Genomic DNA, 7,204 nt, shown 5'->3' on the forward strand with positions numbered 1-7,204 from the left:
ACTAGCGCAACGAGAAGGATAGGGCTTTCCAAGCAAAGCAGCCCACTGAAATCCCAAGCGTGAGCTCCTGAGAGCAAGCTCCTCTTGCTACTCATAGCAGAGAGCAGGGCCCAGAAAGTTACAAGCTGATGGGCCACAAAGGACACTCTAAACTACTGTGCCAGGAGGTAGGCCCCAGACCCCCCGGCAGTGCTGCAGGGGATGGTACCCAGACAAGCTCCCCTCGGAAGACGACATTCAGAGACTTGGTTTACTACGTTGTCAGTGTCTGCTTTCTTCTGAGTGAGTACCTGATTAACCCCTGCAACCAGCGAGCTTGCGCTTCCCCCTGCACCCTAGACCACTATCCACAGTCCCGGGGGCCTTCCCCTACCCGTGGACGGTAACGTCATCTGGCTGCCCCACTCCATCACCCCGGGTACTCCCAATGGCAGCGGCGGTACTCCCTATTACCGCACACCACGGGTGGCGTCACAAACTATATCTCCCCTATAAATAGCCCCCTTCTTCATTTGAGTTTGGCCCCTGGCCCCTGGATCCGGAGACCCTCGAGCCACGAGTAATCACCCCTGGATCCGAGCGGTTCGACTGCTGCAGGTGCGGCACTCATGCACCAGAGGAAGGTGTTTCATTATGGAACGTAGCAGGCACAGATTGATTATTTTGTCTTTTTTGGTTTTCCCTTCTGTGTCTTTATCCATTTTCCATCACACTCCTGCCCAGTCTTTCTCTGGTGGAAGGGGGGTAGAAGAGTAGTACTGGTCAGGAGCATAGCCAGGAATGGGAATCAGGCATCTCCACCATTAGGAGTAATCCTGAGGTTAGAGATAGCCTAGGGTCCTCTAGTGTGAGGGATAGCATAGGAGCTCCTGTCCCCCACTATCCTAACAGACATATTGCGACATCTAGCCCAACCAAGGGGCACACCGTTTAATTTGTGTTTGCCCTGTTTTGAGGGGTAAATCAACCACAACAGTGACCATACTGCTGTACAGTTTATAAATGTCTGTGTATGTTCACAGTAGGTGATGTTTCCAGTTTTCATAAGGGCTATTATCAACTAGAGATGAGCCACCCCCCTAGTGTTCGAGTTCGGTTTGTCGAACGGCGGCTGTGTTCGACGAACGTTTGTCGAACACCGTCGAACCCCATTGAAAACAATGGTAGGCAAACACAAACACATAGAAAACACCTTCTAAGGTGTCCAAAAGGTGACAAACAACTCAGAAGACACCACAAACATATGGAAAAGTGACAAGTACATATACTCATGCTGAAAGAAAAGAGCTGGACGAGTAAAATGAGGAGCAGACACAGATATAGGCATTTAAATACAGAAAAGTCCGGCTGCAACTGCAGTTGCAGCCGGACTTTTCTGTATTTAATTGTCCTATTTTTGTCTGTGCTCCTGCCGCACCCCTATTTTCCCATGTCCTCTGTCCTTTCGTTCAATGATGAACAGACGGCTTCTATCCTTGCTAAGGTAACAGCCAGGACCCAGTTCCTTACGATACCCTCTGAGGAGGTCCGTTCCAGGGACTACCTCAGGGAGTTGAAGAGGAACGCGGCCCTTGAACTACATTCAGTAACACTTGCTGAGTATCACAGGGCTCAGAGAATACCGAGAGGCCTGAGGGTCTCCCTTAGGCCCACTCTGTTTTCCGAGAACCCGGATTACTGCAAGTCTTTTGAGGCTATCCTCAACAAATGCTCTTTTGACATTATTTTATTAACAATCGACTACTTGCAAAAAGAACTAGACACTGTAGACACAAACATCAAGGGTATTGAAGACCAATTGGCACAAACTCTCAACGCCACTGCTCTTGAGGAGCTCAAGACAAAATATAGCACCACTGTGACGAAGTTCAGCGCATCTCTACAGATACGGAAACGCGATAAGTTTCTACGCGATCAGGAAGATTACAATAAAAAAATAGTTTACAAATGGCAAGCTTCTTTTCCCTCCAGAAACTACAGACATACTGGCAGTTTCAGTGCAGGCTCCGACAGCGACCTGAGCACATCTGGGCATCTCCCTTTTTTAGGACAAAAACGGACCAAAAGAGACCGACGAGGAGGGGCAGACACCGGCCCCGGACGACAGAACAGAGTGACGACACGGTCCCAGGTAGGGAAAACATTGTGTTTAACATTTCCAACTACACCCTCACTCCAACAGAAACCAATGTCCTAAAAAAGGGTCTCTCATTCTGCCCTACCCCTTCCTTCAACACATTCCATCTCGAACAGGAATTGAATCGTTTTTATAGAAATGTCCGCCTTAAAGCACATTTCTTGGGCAAGACACCTGTTGCTCCACAGACCACCTCTGCGGCCACTATACCCTCTAGTCCACCTGATTTTACCCTAACTGGACTTAATCTGAAGATACCCAGTACTTTCCAGCCGCCACGCCATTACCACCCGGCCGAAACTTTCATAGATCTAGTTTCCATTGACATACAACAGGTCATCTCTGACATTAAAAAAGGTAGTTTCCATCTAAAAAACAACATGTCTCCTGATGAACGCAAGGCTCTCATTTCACTCAAACAAAATGAAAGCATTATTATTAAACCGGCAGACAAGGGTGGTGCTATAGTTGTACTTGATAAGAAGTACTACATCAGTGAAATCAAGGAGCAACTCAGCGATACCAATACATATTGCCTTCTATCACAAGACCCTACCTCTGCTTTTGCGTCAGCCATACGTACCAAAATTAAGACCTACCAGCAAAATTCCATCATCGACAGTAAACTTGCAGATTTTCTCATCAACAACCACCCCATCACCCCAGTCTTCTATACACTACCCAAAATACACAAGAATCTCTCATTCCCTCCCGGCCGCCCCATTGTCGCATCAACTGACTCTATTCTTTCACCCTTATCTATCACTTTGGAAAAAATACTGTCACCCCACATCCCCAAAATCCAGTCTCACCTGAAGGACACTGGGCATTTTTTGTCCATCCTCAAATCCATTTCTCATATTCCTGATAATAGCCTGTTAGTAACACTAGATGTATCGAGCTTATACACAAGCATCGATCATACAGAGGGACTCATGGCAGTGGACAATTTACTACATCGTCACACTGATTTTTCAGACCCCAAGAGGAACTTTTGCCTCGACCTCCTTGATGAGGTCCTCACAAAAAACTTTTTCCTCTTTGGGGACCAATTTTTCTTACAGCGTAGGGGGACCGCGATGGGTTCGAATGTCGCGCCCCCCTACGCTAATATTTTCATGGACTACTTTGAGAATCGCTTTGTTTACACCCACCCCCAATATGATAACTCGGTTATGATTTGGAAAAGGTTCATCGATGATATATTTTTCATATGGACCAATGACACAATGTCCCTCGAATCCTTTTTCGTGGACCTCAATTCTGCTATGGCTAACATTTCTTTCACTCTCCACCATGACAGTAGCTCCATCCATTTCCTGGACACTACTGTTATTATTAATACTGATCGCTCTCTGTCCACCGATCTCTATGTCAAGCCAACAGATAGGAACAGTCTCCTACTTTATACCAGCTGCCATCCTAAGCATATCAAAATGTCCCTTCCACACTCACAACAATGCCGAGTTGACAGAATTGTCTCAGATTCCATAGTAAGGGATGTACGACACACAGAGATGAACTTGAAATTTCACAATAGGGGATATCCCCCCTACATGAAACCTGCTGCACAAATCACGCAGACATCAGGCTCTCAAAAAATCCCCTTCGTGAACACCTTCCATCCCTTTTCTCCACTGATCAAAACTGCTATCTTGAAACACTGGCCCCTCCTACACCAGGCTTACCCCTCCATTCCCGAATTCCAAAACAAGCCACTATTCTGCTTCAAGCATCCCCCCAATTTAAGGGACTCATTAGTACGTGCAGACATTGGCCCATCCAAACCACCTATCCGGCAAATTTTCCTATCCACCAGCCGGAAGGGGACATTCCCTTGTCTTCATTGCTTACAATGTTCTCACGTTACCAAAGGGTATCATTTCACCCACCCACGTACTGGCAGGAGATATCCCATTCGGGGATACTTTACGTGTGACTCCAATTACGTAGTGTATCTAATCAAGTGCCCGTGCGGTCTCGGGTATGTTGGGGAGACCACCCAGCATATCCGAGACCGCATCAGCAAGCACAAATCGACAATTCGATGCAAACAGACTATTCTGCCTATCCCTGCACATTTCATCACTACTGGTCATTCAATTTCACAACTGAGATTTCAGGTGCTTGAACATGTCTGCCCCCCCAGACGAGGAGGTAATCGCATCCAATTACTACGTGAGAGGGAATCATATTGGATTCATACCCTCCAAACCCTGGAACCCCATGGCCTCAACCGAGAATATGAGGTTCATGTCTAGTTCTCTGACTATCTCCACGACTCATTATTACATATGTTGTGCTATGCGTGCATTTCTCCAAATTGCAACCTTTATAAGATTGATTACGCTGTAGTTATATGTTTGTTTTTTCCCCTATAAATCATTTTTTACTATGTATTGATACTGACGCCTGTACTTGCTTCCTTTTCTCCTTATAGGTATCCTAGTATCCTTTATCCTTCACTCACGGGCCACTATAGCACTCTTCTGCACATTTGGGCCTCCTGACAGGTAACTATACTCCATCCAGTACACTGAGTATATCCTTAGCCCTCCCAGTGGATACAGATCGCAGCCTCTAGCATGTTCACATTCACACACTCTTGCTCAGTGTCCCCCTCCTGTATCTCTTACTCATACACCACTTATAGTCCCATATCCATATTAGGCCCTCTATGTGCTCACACTATACCACTGCTGCCACATCCATACCATGCTTATTACACACTTACATTACTGACACATCCATGCCTCTAACAGACTTTAGGATTTTGCCTGTAGTCTCTTCTTACGTCAGCCCTACATTATGCCCACACCTCTTTCTATGATGGACACATCCCTTATCCTATCATACTCAGCGCTCAGTGTCCTGACCCTGCCTATCGTTCATCCCACACTACTGACGTCATGCTCACACCCCTCGACATGACTGACATGTCTCTGTTCCTGTCAGACCCAGTGCTCATGTGCCCAGCCCCTCCCAGCGCCCGCCCAGCACTGCTGACATCACGCACATGTGCAGTGGACACTTTCCCACCATGCATTGCGCCCGTCCAAACCGGAAGTGACGCTCCACTCAGCGTTCTCCTTATAATGGTGCTCCCCAGCCCAGTATACCCACGCTGCCATCACCACTGCCACCGCTGTTCCAGCACTATATGGTCCTCTATGAGCAGGTAACCCAGTGCATCCACCTCCTGTGGACCTCTCACTATCTCTGCTTAACATTCTCTAATGCTTGTGACTTTCCTTCCAGGCGTCTTCTCCTCTCCTCCTCTGCCTCTGTGTTTAATCCTCACATCACCACCATTCTGGTATGTAGTTCTGCTACCTTGATTACTACTATCTCTTTCCATGTAAAATGGTCATGCATATATGTACTTAACAGATGTACTTGTGCCTTCTTCAATGAGGAATATAATGTTCCTATGTACCTATTACATGATTCTATTGCCATCTGTATCATCCAGCGGACAGTGTCCTGACTTCCTCATATTGCATTGTGGTGCTTCTTCTTATGCATATTATTTCTAAACTGCCAGATACCGCTTAATGCTGAATGTGACGCCCTCCACTTACCCTCTACCCTGACGGCTGTCCCTGTGAACCGTATACCTCTGCGTCTCTATTATAAGTATGTACATATCCTGTATATAGGTGTATAAATGTATATTTGTATATATTGCTGTCTGTCACACTTGTAGATATATACTCACGGTGTACTTTTACCTCCACAGGCAACTACCTTGAGAAAGGTCTGATAAACCGAAACGTTGGTTTGTTGCTTTTGTGTCAGGGTTCACATTTTGCAATTTTTGTCGGTTGTGAATAAAAACACTTGCATTCAAATTTCCTCTCCTTTCTTATTGAGTGCTCGGGTTCCCCTTTACTTGTTACAGATATAGGCATGTCATGCCCTTCTAAAATTATGTAAAACACAGCAAGTGGACTCCAACAAGAGTCTCCATTTTTCAAAAAATTTGGCCACAGACACCACTTAAGTGGCATCAATTGTCCTACAGTTGCAAACTTAAAATGTTGATTTGCATGAAGCACAATCAAAAATACACAAGCCTTTACTCTCCCCAGGACGACACAAGAGTAGAAAAGTCCTTGCGGATCCATGATTTGTTCATCTTGATGAACGTTAATCTGTCCACATTGTCACTGGACAGACGCGTGCGCTTATTTGTTAGCACACCCCCAGCAGCACTGAATACACGTTCCGAGAGAACGCTGGCTACGGGACACGACAAGATCTCCAAGGCGTAAGTGGCGAGCTCAGGCCATTTTTCCAGATTGGAAGCCCAAAATGAGCAAGGCTCCAGTTGCATAGTAATGGCATCGATATTCACTTGGAGATACTCCTGTATCATCCTCTCCAGGCGTTGACTATGTGTCAGATTTCTTGTGTCTTGAGGCCTTGCAAAGGATGGTCTAAAAAATTCATGAAACGATTCCATAAAATTGCTGTTACCACCAGATACGGTGTTGCTGGTATGCTTTGAGTGATGATGACTCGACAGTCCCATGGTTGGTAAGTTAGAACTGTGAGATTCACTCTGTGCACCACTGGTGTTTAGTGGAAAAGCCAATCTCATATTGTGTTTCAGCTTCTGCTGATACTCCTGCATACGTGCGTCCCTTTCTATGACAGGAATAATTTCGCCAAATTTTGACTTGTACCGGGGATCTAAGAGTGTGGCAACCCAGTAGTCATTATTACTTCTAATTCTGACAATCTGAGGGTCATGTTGTAGGTAGTGCAGCAAGAAGGCGCTCATGTGTCTTGCTCATCCAGGAGGACCAAGTCCTTGCTGTGTTGGTGGCGGCGAGGTGAGAATCATGCTTCCTTCCTCTGCCGTCTCCCCCCAACCTCGCACAACAGAAATGTGATCAAGGTCTCCCTCATCTGCTGAGTCTTCCATGCCCATCGACAGTTCGTCCTCCATTTCTTCCTGGGCTCCTGCACCTTCCTCAACAGTTTGGCTGCTATCATGTGCCCTTGTTAATCCCTCTCCCCCACCATCCCATGCCTGCCGCCTTGGTGCTACTAACCGTCTGG

At 46.4% G+C, this 7,204-nt stretch overlaps 1 long non-coding RNA gene across 1 annotated transcript; it reads left to right on the forward strand.

The window, feature by feature from the left end:
- Positions 1-5,210: 5,210 nt before the first annotated feature.
- LOC142244389 (uncharacterized) lies at positions 5,211-6,010 on the forward strand. Its single transcript, XR_012724538.1, has 4 exons — positions 5,211-5,315; positions 5,396-5,453; positions 5,682-5,773; positions 5,877-6,010. It is a non-coding gene; the product is annotated as an uncharacterized LOC142244389 (long non-coding RNA).
- Positions 6,011-7,204: the final 1,194 nt, after the last annotated feature.

The sequence above is a fragment of the Anomaloglossus baeobatrachus genome, chromosome 6 (assembly GCF_048569485.1).
Source record: "Anomaloglossus baeobatrachus isolate aAnoBae1 chromosome 6, aAnoBae1.hap1, whole genome shotgun sequence".
NCBI classification, from domain to species: domain Eukaryota; kingdom Metazoa; phylum Chordata; class Amphibia; order Anura; family Aromobatidae; genus Anomaloglossus; species Anomaloglossus baeobatrachus.